The following is a 16,851-nucleotide window of genomic DNA, read 5'->3' on the forward strand; positions in this document are numbered from 1 at the left end:
CTTTGTCCCTTCTAAAGCTCACGACTCCAAGGTGCCGGACTCCTTGCCGGACTCCGAACCTCCCGCGCCCCCTCCAATCGAATCTGATTGGGCGCCGATCATGGAGTTCGCCACTGCGGACATCTTTCAACACTCACCTTTTGGCGACATTCTGAGTTCGCTAAAATATCTCTCGTTATCAGGAGAGCCCTGGCCGGACTGCGGTCGGGACGGTTGGGATGCGGACGACGAAGATTCAAGACCCACCCACCACCCACTTAGTAGCCACTGTCGACGATCTAACTGACATGCTAGACTTCGACTCCGAAGACATCGACGGTATGGACGACGATGCCGGAGACGACCAAGAACCAGCGCCTACTGGGCACTGGAAAGCCACCTCGTCATATGACATATACATGGTGGATATCCCAAAGGATGGGAATGGCGAAGGAATGGCGGAGGAAGACCCCTCCAAGAAACAGCCCAAGCGCCGGCGTCAGCGGCGCCGCTCTAAATCCCGCCACAGCAAGAATGGCGATTCCGGCACCGGAGATAATAATACCCCAGACAGTGCCGAAGACAACCCCCTCCAACAAGATTCAGCGCAGGAGGACGGAGATGCCAGCCCTCACAAGAGGGCGACAGACGAAGAGGTAGAGGACGATAGTTACATGCCTCCCTCTGGAGACGAGGCAAGCCTCGACGACGACGAATTTGTCGTGCCTGAGGATCCCGTCGAACAAGAGCGTTTTAAACGCAGGCTTATGGCCACGGCAAACAGCCTCAAGAAAAAGCAGCAACAGCTTAGAGCTGATCAGGATCTGCTAGCCGACAGATGGACGGAAGTCCTGGCGGCCGAAGAGCATGTGCTCGAACGCCCCTCCAAAAGCTACCCCAAACGCAAGTTGCTCCCCCGATTAGAGGAGGAGGTATATAAACCTGCATCACCAAATCACAATACGGCTGACCGGCCACCTCGTGGCCGCGATAGAGAGGCCTCTAGGCCCTTCACTAGAACCGTACCCCGGCATCGCTCGAACAGCACAAGGCCACAGGGGAATGCTCCGGACTTGCGAGATATATTGGAGGATAAGGCAAGACAATCAAGATCGATCTACGGATCGCGTGGGCGCCCCATAATACGTGACGACAACCGTCGCGCCGGAAACAGTAAGTCCGGCCGGGCCGAACACAATAGACAAAGCTCGTTGGAGCTTCGTCGCGATATAGCCCAATACAGAGGCGCCGCACCCACTATGCTTCACAGACGAAGTAATGGATCATCAAATCCCCGAAGGGTTTAAACCCGTGAATATCGAATCCTATGACGGCACAACAGACCCCGCGGTTTGGATCGAAGACTATCTCCTTCATATCCACATGGCCCGCGGTGACGATCTTCACGCCATCAAATACCTCCCACTCAAGCTTAAAGGACCAGCTCGGCATTGGCTTAACAGCTTGCCAGCAGAATCAATTGGATGTTGGGAGGACCTGGAAGCCGCATTCCTTGATAACTTCCAGGGCACGTATGTGCGACCACCAGACGCTGACGACCTAAGCCACATAATTCAGCAGCCAGACGAATCGGCCAGACAATTCTGGACCGGTTCTTAACTAAGAAAAACCAAATCGTCGACTGTCCGGATGCGGAGGCCCTCGCGGCCTTCAAGCATAACATCCGCGACGAGTGGCTTGCCCGGCACCTGGGACAGGAAAAGCCGAAATCCATGGCAGCCCTCACATCACTCATGACCCGCTTTTTGCGCGGGAGAGGACAACTGGCTAGCTCGCAGCAACAACCTCAGCAAAAATTCTGGCAGTCCGGATACCAAGGATCGCAATGGCAGGTCGCGTCGCAACAAGAATAAACGCCGCATTAACAGCGACAATAATGAGGATACGGCAGTCAACGCCAGATTCAGAGGCTCCAAATCCGGTCGGCGGAAGAAGCCATTCAAAAAAACTACTATGGGTCCGTCCAATTTGGACCGAATACTCGATCGCTCGTGCCAGATACACGGCACCCCCGAAAAGCCAGCCAACCACACCAACAGGGATTGTTGGGTATTCAAGTAGGCAGGCAAGCTAATTGCCGAAAACAATGACAAGGGGCTGCATAGCGATGACGAAGAAGAGACCCGACCGCCGAACAATAGAGGACAGAAGGGTTTTCCCCCACAAGTGCGGACGGTGAATATGATATACGCAACCCACATACCCAAGAGGGAGCGGAAGCGTGCACTCAGGGACGTATACGTGATGGAGCCAGTCGCCCCGAAGTTCAACCCATGGTCCTCCTGCCCGATCACTTTTGATCGAAGGGACCACCCCACCAGCATCCGCCATGGCGGATTCGCCGCATTGGTTTTAGACCCAATCGTCGATGGATTTCACCTCACCAGAGTCCTGATGGACGGCGGCAGCAGCCTGAACCTGCTTTATCAGGACACGGTGCGCAAGATGGGCATAGACCCCTCAAGGATTAAACCCACAAAGACGACCTTCAAAGGCATCATACCAGGTGTAGAGGCCAATTGTACGGGCTCAGTCACACTGGAAGTGGTCTTCGGATCCCCGGATAACTTCTGAAGCGAGGAGTTAATCTTTGACATAGTTCCGTTCCGCAGCGGCTATCATGCTCTGCTCAGACGGACCGCGTTTGCAAAGTTCAACGCGGTGCCACACTATGCATACCTCAAGCTCAAGATGCCAGGCCCTCGAGGAGTCATCACGGTTAACGGAAACACCGAGCGCTCCCTCCGAACGGAGGAACATACAGCAGCTCTCGCGGCAGAAGTACAATGCAGCCTCTTAAGGCAATTCTCGAGTCCGACCGTTAAGCGACCGGACACGGCCAAACGCGCCCGAAGTAACCTACAACAAGAACACCTAGCGCGTTCCGAGCACGCGTAGCAATGCGGACCCAACCCCAGCCCTCGCAAGATTGCAAGACTGGTCCTTCGCGTACATCATTACGCTCTGGAGATACCATGGGCATAGGGGAAGGGGCATGACCACGACAGGCCCAGAATGCGGCTCAACCACATCAGGGGCTCCCAAGTGTGTCATTTCTTTCTTTTTATTTTTGCTTTCTTACCTACAGGACTGCGTTCACTAGAGGCCCTGTCCGGCAGTAGACCGGCCAAACTCACGATGCAACAGCCAGGGAAGGAGAAAGGCTACGACGAATATCCAGGTGGTCTCCCTTACAAGCATTTATACACCACTCCGTAGCCTACCCCTGGAGGGGGACATGTTTAATAGTCCCATCCCTTGCTTATCGCACTATTTGTATCGTTCTGCATTCATAGCAGTACTTCTTGAATAAAAACAATGCAACACCTTTTTGCTTATAATTGCATTTCTTTCTTATACATATGTTCATTTGCGACATGTTGCATCCGTACACTTTGGTACGGCTAAAAACACCAGGGGCTTATGTTCCCCACATCATGGTGTGATAAGTCCGAACACTTTCACAAGTGCGGCACCCCGAACTTATAGCATTATATGCATCAGCTCCGAATCATGTCTTGGGTCAATAGTTGGGTTTGCCCGGCTCCCATGTTTTGGTACCTTACGTTCCGTTGTATCGGCTAAGGTAGCACTGGGAGAACCACTACGATTGCGCCCTAGTTGAGCTGGGCTAACGCCTCAGTGGAGAAAGCTAAAACTGACCGTCATGATGAGGCGAGAGCCGGTCGCTATTCAAGAGGTTTTTTCGAGTCCCTAAAGACTTATGCCGCTTAGAGCGAGGAACCGGCTTTGTCCGGCCCAGGCATGGATAGCGCCCCGAATTCGGCCTTCCGAACACTAGGGGCTTCGCCGAAATTTAAAATTATAGAATTCTATGGCTAAGTGAGAGTGTTCAAGCATTATAAGTCTGGTTGCCTAGTTCGTCGTGTTGAGCGCCTCCCTAGATGGACCCAAATATGGGAACAAGAGTGCTCAAATTTATCCCGAACACCCCAGCACTCGTGGCATGGGGGCTGAAGCCGATGACTTGCCATCTCTCAGATTTGATAAACAGCCGCACATAAGGTAATATTTTAAATCAACAAGCGTTGCTTAGCGCACATGAACAAAGTTTTCTACGCACAGGATAACAAAATGCGAGTCTACTCAAATATTACATCATTGGAGCACTCACCCGCAATAGTGCGGGCACCCTTCAGGACACTCTTGTAATACATCTCGGGCGTGCGATACTCCTTGCCCGGCGGTGGCGCGTCCGTCACAAGCTTCTCAGCATCCATCTTGCCCCAGTGCACCTTAGCACGGGCAAGGGCCCGACGGGCACCTTCGATACAGGCGGATCGCTTGATGACCTCAACCCATGGACACGCATCCACCAGCCGCCGCACCAGGCCGAAGTAGCTCCCAGGCATGGCCTCATTGGGCCACAGCCGAACTATGAGGCCCTTCATGGCCTGTTCGGCCACCTTGTGGAGCTCGACCAGCTGCTTCAGCTGGTCGCTAAGGGAAACCGGATGTCCGGCCTCAGCATACTGAGACCAGAATACCTTCTCCGTCGAGCTCCCTTCCTCGGCCCTGTAGAAAGCGGCAGCATCGGACACGCTGCGGGGCAGATCTGCGAACACTCCTGGAGAGCTCCGAATTCGGGTAAGTAACACGTAATCCACATCCACATGCTTGCTTTGCATGAAAAATGCCTTACCCGACGCTATTTTCTTCAATGCCTCGATTTCCTGGAGGGCCTTGTAGGCTTCGGCCTTAGCGGCTTTGGCACTCTCAAGAGCCGATCCAAGCTCGGACTCTCGAGCCTTCGAGTCACGCTCCAACCTCTCATGTTTTTCCACGAGAGCCTGGAGCTCTTGTTGTACCTCCGCCACCCGCGCCTCCTACTTCTCTCGCTCGGTGCGCTCCGCGGCCGCCTTACGTTCGGCCACGGACACCGCTTCCTTCAGGGTCGCCACCTCATTTGTGACCCTTGCAATACACACGTTATCCCTGTCATTCTTTTTGCAACCAAATCCTTTTCTGTAAGGTACAACTTTAATAAGGTGCTACTCACCTTCTTTATCCTCGAGCTGCTTCTTGGCACGGCCGAGCTCGTTCTCGGACCGCTCGAGGTTTTGCTTCAAAGCATTGACCTCCGCAGTCAGTGTGGCAGAGGTCAGCAGCGTAGCCTGCAATCCCATATCGACATATTTTTTATGACTCCTGCATATATCTTTTTAGATCCTCAGTCCGGTTTTTCTTTCCGAACACCGAACCGAGCATCAGGGGCTACTATCTATGCGGTACTATTTTACATATATTAATATTCTTACCTCAAAGCCTGATAGAAGACTGCTGCAGGCTTCGGTCAGCCCGCTTTTGGCAAGCTGGACCTTCTGAATCACCGCACTCATAACAGTGCGGTGTCCCTCCTCAATGAAAGCACCGTGGAGCGCCTCCAGCAAGTTATCCGGCGCCTCCGGTTGGACGGAGGCCGCCAGCGCCACGGTCTTTCCCTTCTTACGAAGGGGCCGCCCGCCGGACTCTGGAACCACTACAGGTTCCGGTGCGGAGTCCGGCACGAAGTCCGGGAGGTCGCCCTGTGCCACCTCCGGGTCCTCCTCCTCCGGATGGGTCCCTCTCTGGGATCCCACCTCGACGTCGTCAGCGTCGCGGGGAGAGGAGGCGGTTGGAAGTGAAGTGCTATTCACATCCGACGAGCCCAAGGACCCGCTCGACGAAGCGGGAAGATCGTCCTTGGGCGGACTGCAGGGTTGTATGCGGCGTTATAAAGACGCCAAGTGGCAAAAAGAAAAATCATGAAGTCATTCGGGAGTCCGGATACTTACGATCTCGCTAGGGGCTTGGCCCTTGGAGGCCAATCCTCGTCATCGTCACCGGCGTTAGCGGAGCAGTCCGGGGGAAGAGTCCTTCCCTTCTTGGACCCTTCGGCCTCCCTAGCTGGGGAGGCCTTCCTTTTCTTCCCTCCCCCCGCTGGGGGAGAGACCTTTTTCTTCTCCTCCTCGTCTTCGGGGGAGGAGTCCGCCTCGGAGTCATCAGACACCTGAAAACGGGAACTCTTTCGAGTACCCGTGGCCTCCTTCTTGGCCTTCTTCTCCGGCACTACGTGGGGTGCCAGAACCAGCAGCCCCGCTAGACGGGCGTCCACTGGGTCTTCTGGCAAGGGGGCCGGACAGTTAGTCTGCTCGGCCTTCTTCAGCCAGTCCTGTCAAAGGAAAGGGAGTTTAGATCCCGCATAGAGTCAAACTATGGAAAACAAGTGTCCCATAAAGGGTAAAATCATTTACCTTGTCAGCCTGACGCTGCGAGCGGAATCCGCGATCTTCGGTAGCGGATGCGGGAGCCTCGGCGCCCTTAAAATGCACCTTCCAGGCATCTTCGTACCTAGTGTCGAAGAGCCCGCTCAAGGTTCGGTGCTGAGCCGGATCGAACTCCCACAATTTAAAGGCCCGTTGTTGGCACGGGAGGATCCGACGGATGAGCATGACCTGGACTACGTTGACAAGCTTGAGCTTCTTGTCCACCAGCTTCTGGATGCAGGCTTGGAGTCCGGTCAGCTCCTCCGAATCGCCCCAAGTCAGGCCACTCTCCTTCCAAGAGGTAAGCCGTGTGGGGATGCCAAATCTGAATTCGGGGGCCGCTGCCCATTTAGGGTCACGCGGCTCGGTGATATAGAACCACCCCGATTGTCACCCCTTGATGGTTTCCACAAAGGCGCCCTCGAGCCAAGTAACGTTGGGTATCTTGCCCACCATGGCGCCTCCGCATTCCGCTTGATTCCCCTTCACGACCTTCGGCTTGACATTGAAGATCTTGAGCCACAAGCCGAAGTGGGGCTAGATGCAGAGGAAAGCCTCGCACACGATGATAAACGCCGAGATGTTGAGGATGAAATTCGGGGCTAGATCATGGAAATCCAGGCCGTAGTAGAACATGAGCCCCCGGACAAAAGGGTGAAGTGGGAAGCCCAGTCCGCGGAGGAAATGGGGAAGGAATACCACCCTCTCATGGGGCCTGGGGGTGGGGATGAGCTGCCCCTGGTCGGGGAGCCGGTGCACGATGTCGCTGGACAGGTATCCGGCGCTGCGCAGCCTCTCGATGTGCCCCTCCATAACGGAGGAGGCCATCCACTTGCCTCCCGCTCCGGACATGGCTGGAGAAGGTCGAGGTGAGATGTGCGGATTTGGGCGCTGGAGCTCGAGTGCGCGGAGATGGATAAGCAAAGGAGGAAGAAGGCGTAGGTAAAAAGGTGGATCCTTATCCCCTTATATATGGGCGGATGAAACTATGCGTCCCCACCGGCCTGGTAAAACTCGCTTTTCTCCCAAGCGCCGCAATAAATGGTGCGGTTGGGTTACCCATGTCCGTATTGATGAGAATCCCGGAATAAGGGAAACACGATCTCTGCTTTGACAAGACATGCCAAGGAAACCGCTTCGCTAAACGCGCTGAGGCGGTATAATAAAAACGATTCAAGTAAAGGCTTGGTTGTGGTGTGACATCATGCCACGAAATACGTCAGCAGATTGAACTTGTGTAAATGTTATTCTCTCTACGGTGGAATGTGGAATTTATTTTGCAGAGCCGGACACTATCCTGGTGTTCACAATCTTCTACAAACTATTTGGAGAAGGAACCCACCTTGCAATGCCGAAGACAATATGCGCACCGGACTCGTCTCATTGAAGCCTGGTTCAGGGGCTACTGAGGGAGTCCTGGACTAGGGGGTGTCTGGATAGCCGAACTATCATCATCGGCCGGACTCCAAGACTATGAAGATACAAGATTGAAGACTTCGTCCCGTGTACGGATGGGACTTTCCTTGGCGTGGAAGGCAAGCTTGGCGATACGGATATGTAGATCTCCTGCCATTGTAACCGACTCTATGTAACCCTAGCCCTCTCCGGTGTCTATATAAACCGGATGGTTTTAGTCCGTAGGACAACAACAATAACAACAATTATACCATAGGCTAGCTTCTAGGGTTTAGCCTCCTTGATCTCGTGGTAGATCTACTCTTGTAATACCCACATCATCAATATCAAGCAAGCAGGACGTAGGGTTTTACCTCCATCGAGAGGGCCCGAACATGGGTAAAACATCATGTCCCTTGTCTCCTGTTACCATCCGCCTAGACGCACAGTTCGGGACCCCCTACCCGAGATTCGCCGGTTTTGACACCGGCAGCAGTCAAGCAAGAGGTGCCGCATCGTTTCAGGTGCCTGATCGCACAGAAGACATCGCGTATGATGCTGCAGGCCATGGCGGGCTAGACGGTCGGCGGTCCAGCAGCGATCCAGGTTAGCAAGCCAATGGAAACACTTGACCCTCGGGGGAGCCCAGGCCTTCCAGATCAACTTCCAGGAGTAGGAGTGCGTGGATCCTTGGAAGGTGGCCAGGTAGCAAGTCTGCGCAAAATAGATGGCGCTCGTGGTCCACTTCCAGATCAGTTGATCGGGGGCATCGCGAAGTGTGACCTACTGCGTGAGGTGCCAGAGCTGCAGGTACTGATCGATCTCGTGGAGGCCGAGAACGCCCTGGATGTCACGGGCCCAAGCGTTGCCGTTGAGGCCTTGGCCACCGTTCTAACCTTGCGCCATCGTTTGGGGACGCAGTTGTAGAGCAGGGGCATGAGCTCGCCGATGGAGCGCCCGTTAAGCCATCTATCCTCCCAGAACAAGGCTTTCATGCCGTTCCCAATGGCCATGACGGTGGAAGCAAAGAACAGGGAGCGCTCATGGCAGGAGAATTGAAGATCCAGCCCTTGCCAGGCGCGTCCGTCATCAGTTCGCGAGAGCCAAAGCCACCGCAGTCTGAGCGCAAGCCCTGTGCGCTCGAGGTCGCGAACCCCGAGGCCCCCAAGCTCGAGGGGGCGGGAGACGAGGCGCCAGTTCACATGGCAGTGACCACCGTTGGTGACGGCTCGCCCAGCCCATAAGAATCCCTGTTGAATCTTCTCGAGCTGCCGCAGAGTTTTCTTCGTGGGGGCAAAAGCAAGCAGCTGGTGCACCGGGATCGCGCAGAGGACTGACTTGACGAGGGCAAGCCTGCCGGCTCTATTCATAAGCCATGCTTTCCAGGTGGGCAAGTGCCCGGCGACCCTGTCGACCAAGGGCTGCAACTGACCAGCGGACGGGCGGCACGTCGTCAAGGGTATGCCGAGGTAGGTGACTCGGAGTGCAGCGGTCGAACAACCCAGGCCGGTGATGATCTCAGTGGCATCCTGCTCCCCATGCAAGACCGTGGCCGAGCTCTTCGCGTAATTTACTTTGAGGCCGGATGCTCCGCCAAACAGGCCAAGGATTTCCTTGACCGCAGTTATGTCGCTCTCCGTGGCATGGCAGAATAGCATGACGTCGTCGGTGTATAGTGATATCGCCGGAATAGGCCTCCACGGGTGCAACGGCAGGAGGATGCCCACATCGTGGGCGCGTTGAATCAGCCGGCCGAGGGTGTCAACCGTGAGTATGAATAGCTGCGGGGACAGAGATTCGCCCTGCCGCAGCCCTTCTCTATGCCAAATCAGAGGTCCTGGCACGCTGTTCAACAGGACCCGAGTGCTCGCTGAGGACAGCAGGATGGCAATCCACTCAAGAAAGCAAGGACCGAACCCATATTGGCGCAGGACCTCAAAGAGGAATGGCCATGATATGGAGTCGAATGCGCGCGTGAGGTCAAGCTTGAGCATGACCCGGGGGGCTCCAAGTTGGCTCAATAGCTTGAGCGATTGCCGGACGAGCATGAAGTTGTCGTGGAGGCTCCATCCGAGGATGAACGCGTTTTGGTTGCGGATGACAAGGTGGTCAAGTTTTGGAGCTAGCCGGAGCGAGAGGGCCTTGGCGAAGACCTTGGCCACAATGTGAATGAGGCATATCGGGTGGTAGTCTCGCAACTCTAGGGCGTCAGCGCGCTTCGGCAGCAGAGTTAGAAGAGCCTGGTTGAGCTTGCCGAAGCCGCAGCCACGCATCTCAAAGAGCTGTGGGAACACATCCATGAAGTCCTGCTTGACGATGCTCCAACACGCGCGAAGGAATTCAGCGTTGAAGCCATCGGGCCCGGGTGCCTTGTGCGCGGGCAGGCGTTTTACTGCCTCCCAGATCTCCTCCGGGTAGAAGGCCGCATCAAGATCAGAAAGGTCACTTCCGTCGATGAGCTGTGATAGATCCAGCGTGTGGTCGCGCTCGACCGCCGTGCCAAGCAGAGCATCGAAGTGCCGGAAAGCAGCCTCGGCCATCTCATTGTGGTCGGTGAGCAGTAGGCCGTTCGCGGAGAGGCGGAAGATGCGGTTCTTCTGTCGTCGAAACGAGCACTACCGGTGGAAGAAGGCAGTGCTGGCGTCACCATCTTTGAGGGAGGCGATGCGGGCGCGATGTCTTGCAATAGTCCATTCCGAGGATGCAACTCCCAGGTACGAGATCTTCAGCTGTTTGCGTAGCCAATCCTCCGGAGGTGTGAGAATTCGGTCTTCCTGGGCCTTGTCAAAGCGTGCGATAAGCTCTCTCGCAATGGCTAGCTTGGTCTTCATGTGGCCAACCGCTTTGGCACTCCAGCTCGTCAGGTATCGCGCCGTGGCCTGGAGACACAACATAAGTCGACGGAAGGGGTCGGGCTCATGAACGGAACCCCACGCCATGGCCACCTTCTCGTGGAAACCATCAAGGCACAGCCAGTGATCCTCAAAATGGAACCTGCGGTGCAGCACGGGTGCGGGGGCGCAGTCCAGTAGCAAGGGAGAGTGGTCCAAGACGACGGACGCCAGGCATGTCAGATGGCATTCGCGATGGCCGTCCTCCCAGTCCGATGTGCACAGCACTCTATCGAGGTGTACCAGGGTCGGGGGGGATTGTTCGTTCGACCACGTATAGCGTCGCCCGTTGAGATATACCTCCTTGAGCGCGAGGTCGTTGATGAGGCGGCGGAACTTGCCCATCATGCGCCTGTTGAGGTTGTCCGTGTTCTTGTCCTCGGAGCGGAGGATGAGGTTAAAGTCCCCGCAGAGCATCCACGGGCCGTGGCAGTCCGCTCTAATCTCGCGTAACTCCTCCAGGAAGGCGACCTTGGCCATGTCGTCCTGCGGCCCATAAACAACAGTGATCCATCACGGCGTGCCACCGGGCGTGGCGACGCGGGCCGAGATCGCGTTGTTGGTGAACAGGGGATCAAAGATGGACACAACTCTGCTTTTCCAGGCTAGAATAATGCCGCCGTGCGTGCCCAGCGCCGGGAGGTAGGTGTAGCCGTCGAACTCCGAGCCGAGCGTATCAAGAACAATGGACGAGCAGAGCAACTCAATCTTTGTTTCTTGCAAGCATACAATGGAGGCGCCGGTGGTGTCAAGCAGCGAGCGGATGGCATGGCGCTGCGCTCGTGCGTTGAGGCCGCGCACATTCCATACGACGATCTTGAGGCCGTGATCCAAAAAGGGTGGATCGACGGGTAGAGGTGCCTAGGAGAATATAAGTTGCGCACACCAGGTCAACGTGCACCGCAGCAACGGTTTGACTCGTCAGGCAGGCTAGGATCTCACGATCGACCAGCGCAGCGATGGCAGACAGCACGGACAGCGGGATTGGTGCTGCAAATAGATCTCCGTATGCCTTCATCTCCGCGGACGACATTTTCTGGTTAGTCCCGACGATTCCGAGCGTGCGGAGGACCTGGACTTGCGCGCGTCGAGCGGCCGTGGGGGGTGCAGCGGGCGTGGTCGTGGTGGATGCAGATCGGCCACGGCGAGGAGCAAATTCGAGAGGCCGGCGAGGCCTCTTCCCGGGCGCTGACAAGGTGGCGTTTAGCTCCTTGGTGGCTGCGGCGAGGAAGTCCCCCAGCGTCCAGGGACGTGCAGTGGCAGCTGATCCACGTGATCGGCGCATGATTATCGGCGGGGAGGCGAAACGACAGAGTCTGGATCCATGCATGCCCGTCCGAGCCAGTCCGGCGTTGGCAGATGTCGTAGCGGGCCCGGGAGTGGCTGGGGCCGCACAGGGCTGCGCAGGTGTTTGCGGGTCCCGCTGGGCAGGGGTGGGCGACGTGGATCTATCCCTGCGTGGGGTCACCGATGCGCGGGCGGGGGAAGCGGCGTGGGGCTCGGGCGCGGCACTGGCCAATCTAACGCGCTCGACTAGGGTCACGACCAGGTCAGCATCTGGCTCCTCCACAGGATCTGATTCGGGAGGGGTGCCCCTTTGGCCCGACATGATGGGCGTCGTCGCTTGTGTGGCCTGCTGCGAGTCGGGGACCTCGCTGAGCACGACCCAGTACCGACAGGTAGAAGGCGCAGGAGAGGCAGTAGGTGGCCTCGAGGCAGCAGGTGGCCCCGCGAGATCGCCCTCGGGCTCTGGGGGGAGGCACCGGATTCAAACAGCCGGTCGGGACCAAAGCTGCCTTGGCCACAGGTGTGTCGCCAGCTGGCCCAGACGAGCTAGACTGTGCGTCCGCAGGGGCGCCGTCACCGCTGAGAGCCTGGCCCGCAGGCAAAGTAGGCTTATCTTTCCTTTTACCCTTTCCTTTTCTGGCTCGATGACGCCGGCGGCGGGCCCCATGCTGACCTGGCCACGACAGCATGCCTTTCCAGGTGGTCGTACGCGTCACCGCGCCGGTCACGGCTGGCTAGCCCGCCGTGGCAACACCGTCCGTGCGGGAGGTGAGGCCTCCGGTGCGCCAGCAGAGGCAGCCGACCGCCATGCCATCAGCGCGGCCGGAGAGCTGCGGCTCCGAGCGTCTCCGCTTGCGGCCACAGCGGCGCGCGCGTCCAGGGCCATGGCCATGCCCGTTATCGTTGTCGTGGCCATTGCCAGCGCCCCGGTCGCGGTCCGGGCCCTGTCCTGCCGGTGCGCTAGGGAGGGCAGCGCGGATCATCTCGGTGCGGACAATGGATATGGAGATGGGAAAGGTGAGGATTCTGATCGTCGGTGCTTCCACGCTGGAGCGAGCCGGAATCTGCTCGACAATCTCTAGAATGGCGGCTCGCCGGATGCCCGCGGGGTCGTGCGTGCGCCCGGAGAGGCGGAACGTGGCAAGATCATCGCGGGAGCGAGTCTGGGGGTGGAGACGCTCGATCCAGCAGCTTCGACGGAGAATATGCTTGGCGGTGGAGAGATGCCAGGCCTGGGCAGGAATGCCGCGGAGTTCAAGCTCGACGCGGTATTCGAACTCTCTAGAGCCAGCATGCGTGAGCTTGCTCCACGGCCGCATCGAGAGGGAGAAGCGGGGGGAGCGGATGAAGTGCTCTCTGGCGAGACGATCCATGGCGGTCTGCGAGCCGAAGAGAATCAAGAAATCCTCCGGGTGATGCGCGTGCACGGTGAAGTCTCCGTCGACCAGCCCGAAGGAGTCGTAGAGCGCTGCGGCGACCTCATCGGCGGAGACGAGCGGGCGGTTGCCGGTGACGGAGGCCACCAGAGCACGAGCCAAGACCTGCTCCGCCTCCTCCATTTTCATAGTGTGCGCCACAACGACGCGCTCCGGCTCGAGTGGGCGGGCTTCAGGCGACGGCGCGGACTGGGCGGGCGTCGGGAGGAGGGGGGCAGAGGACGGGGAGGAGCCACGGTCGCCGGCCTGGGCTGGCCCGAGGGGGCATGAGGGCGGCTTCCCTCGTCTTGGCTGTGGGCATCGCAGGAGCGGGAGTCGTGGCCGGATGTCAGGCAGCGGCGACACCTGATGTCGTTGGTGCAATCCCGCACGCGGTGGCCAGGGTCCAAGCACCGGAAGCAGAGGCCAGCCACCTCTTCAGGGGAGGGGCTATGCGGGCAGCACGGGGGAGGGCTGGGAGCGGCCCCCTGGCGCGGGCGGCGGCGGCGGTGCCTGCGCCGCGGTTGCTGGAACCCGTCCGCGTTGACCGTGCTGGCGTTGGCGGTGTTGGCGTTGGGGACGCGGTGCACATCCGAACGGGGGCCGAGGCGGCGCTTTGTAGGCAGCCTGGTGGCCGCCACCGTAGCGCCGTTGCAGGAGGCACCGCGCGCCGGTGCCGGGGATGCGGGAGGAGCGCGGGGCGGCGCGCCACCTCGCAGTAGGAGCGCGCGGAGGACTCGCTCCCCGAGTCGAGCCAACAGTTGCCAGAGGACACGCGCTCGTCGGAAAGGGTCTTAACATCATCAGTAGCATCTGCAGCAGGCCTGGCACCCAACTTGCTTCCAGGACATAATTCTTCTCTGCAGCAATGAGGATAATCCTCAAGTTATGGACCCAGTCCGTGTAGTTGCTGCCATCATCTTTCAACTTAGCTTTCTCTAGAAACGCATTATAATTCAAAGGAACGGTAGCACGAGCCATTGATCTACAACAATATAGACATGCAAAATACTATCAGGTACTAAGTTCATGATAAATTAAAGTTCAATTAATCATATTACTTAAGAACTCCCACTTAGATAGACATCCCTCTAATCATCTAAGTGATCACGTGATCGAAATCAACTAAACCATGTCCGATCATCATGTGAGATGGAGTAGTTTTCAATGGTGGACATCACTATGTTGATCATATCTACTGTATGATTCACGCTCGACCTTTCGGTCTCAGTGTTCCGAGGCCATATCTGCATATGCTAGGCTCGTCAAGTTTAACACAAGTATTCTGCGTGTGCAAAACTGGCTTGCACCCGTTGTATGTGAACGTAGAGCTTATCACACCCGATTATCACGTGGTGTCTCGGCACGACAAACTGTAGCAACGGTGCATACTCAGGGAGAACACTTGTACCTTGAAACTTAGTAACGGATAATCTTATAATGCTACTAACGTTCTAAGCAAAATAAGATGCATAAAGGATAAACATCACATGCAATCAAATTATGTGACATGATATGGCCATCATCATCTTGTGCTCATGATCTCCATCACCGAAGCATCGTCATGATCTCCAAAGTCACCGGCGCGACACCTTGATCTCCATCGTAGCATCGTTGCCGTCTCGCCAACTATTGTTACTACAACTATCGCTACCGCTTAGTGATAAAGTAAAACAATTACATGGCGATTGCATTGCATACAATAAAGCAACAACCATATGGCTCCTTCTAGTTGTCGATAACTTTGTTACAAAACATGATCATCTCATACAACAAATTATATCACATCATGCCTTGACCATATCACATCACAGCAAGCCCTGCAAAAACAAGTTAGACGTCATCTACTTTGTTGTTGCAAGTTTTACGTGGCTGCTACGGGCTTCTAGCAAGAACCGTTCTTACCTACGCATCAAAACCACAACGATTTTCCATCAAGTTTGTTGTTTTAACCTTCAACAAGGACCGGGCATAGCCACACTCGATTCAACTAAAGTTGGAGAAACAGACACTCACCAGCCACCTATGTGCGAAGCAGGTCGGTAGAACCAGTCTCGCGTAAGCGTACGAGTAATGTCGGTCTGAGCCGCTTCATCCAACAATACCGCCGAATAAAAGTATGACATGTTGGTAAGAAGTATGACTATTATCGCTCGTTCTACTCGTGCATATAACATTTACGCATAGACCTGGCTCTGATGCCACTGTTGGGTAACATAGTAATTTCAAAAAAATTCCTACGAACATGCAAGATCTATCTCTAGGTGATGCATAGCAATAAGAGGGGAGAGTTTTGTCTACGTACCCTCATAGACCGAAAGTGGAAGCGTTATGACAATGCGGTTGATGTAGTCGTATGTCTTCATGATCCGACTGATCCTAGCACTGAAGATACGACACCTCCGCAACCTGCACACATTCAGCTCGGTGACGTCCCACGAACTCTAGATCCATCTGAGGTCGAGGGAGAGTTTCGTCAGCATGACAGCATGGTGATAGTGATGATGAAGTTACAGGCGCAGGACTTCGCCTAAGCACCACGACGATATGACCGAGGTGGAAATCTGTGGAGGGGGGCACTGCACACGGCTAAACAATCAACTTGTGTGTCCTAGGGTGCCCCTGCCCCCGTATGTAAAGGAGCAAGGGGGGAGGCCGGCCGGCCCTCCTAGGGCATGCCAAGAAAGGAGAAACCTACTAGGACTCCAAGTCCTAGTAGGTTTCCACCTAAGGAAGAGGGGGAAGGAGGAAGGAAGAGGGGGAAGGGAAGGAAAGGGGGGGGGGGCGCCGCCCCCCTTCCCTTGTCCTATTCGGACTCAAGGGGGGCGGGGCGCGCGGCCAGCCCCTCCTGGCCCTTCCTCTTCTCCCACTAAGGCCCATCTAGGCCCACTAGTTCCCCCGGGGGTTCCGATAACCCTCCGGCACTCTGGTTTTATCCGAAACTTCTCCGGAACACTTCCGGTGTCCGAATATAGCCGTCCAATATATCAATATTTATGTCTCAACCATTTTGAGACTCCTCGTCATGTCCGTGATCATATCAGGGACTCCGAACAATCTTCGGTACATCATATCACATAAACTCATAATACCAATCGTCATCGAACGTTAAGCGTGCGGACCCTACGGGTCGAGAACTATGTAGACATGACCGAGACACGTCTCCGGTCAATAACCAATAGCAGAACCTGGATGCTCATATTGGTTCCTACATATTCTACGAAGATCTTTATCGGTCAAACCGCATAACAACATACGTTGTTCCCTTTGTCATCGGTATGTTACTTGCCCAAGATTCGATCGTCGGTATCTCAATACCTAGTTCAATCTCGTTACCGGCAAGTCTCTTTACTCGTTCCGTAATACTTCATCCTGCAACTAACTCATTAGTCACAATGCTTGTAAGGCTTATAGTGATGAGTATTACCGAGAGGGCCCAGAGATACCTCTTTGAAACACAGAGTGACAAATCCTAATCTCGATCTATGCCAACCCAACAAACACCTTCATAGACACTTGTAGAGCACCTTTATAATCACCCATTTATGTTGTGATGTTTGGTAGCACACAAAGTGTTCCTCCGGTATTCGGGAGTTG

This window comes from Triticum dicoccoides, chromosome 5B (assembly GCF_002162155.2).
Source record: "Triticum dicoccoides isolate Atlit2015 ecotype Zavitan chromosome 5B, WEW_v2.0, whole genome shotgun sequence".
NCBI classification, from domain to species: domain Eukaryota; kingdom Viridiplantae; phylum Streptophyta; class Magnoliopsida; order Poales; family Poaceae; genus Triticum; species Triticum dicoccoides.